This window comes from Teleopsis dalmanni, chromosome 1, assembly GCF_002237135.1.
Source record: "Teleopsis dalmanni isolate 2A chromosome 1, ASM223713v2, whole genome shotgun sequence".
Lineage (NCBI taxonomy): Eukaryota > Metazoa > Arthropoda > Insecta > Diptera > Diopsidae > Teleopsis > Teleopsis dalmanni.
Genome location: NC_051846.1, coordinates 209,033,553 through 209,033,778, shown reverse-complemented (window position 1 = coordinate 209,033,778; position 226 = coordinate 209,033,553).

Sequence of the window (226 nt, the reverse complement as noted above, 5' to 3'; positions counted from 1 at the left end):
AGAAGAAGGTTCTACTGCTTTCTCTTCATCCTCTTTTCCACAACTTCTAGAATATTTATTAGAGGAACTCTTAGTTTAAGAGTGTGTTTACTGAATAGTCTGTGGCTGGTAATATTGTTAACGTTTTTTAAGTTCTCTCCTATAAAGTTTCGGTCACGTTAATTTAGACATTAAATAGAGATCTTTGATTGCCAAGCACTTACTGATTTCTTGGAATTGCTTCTAT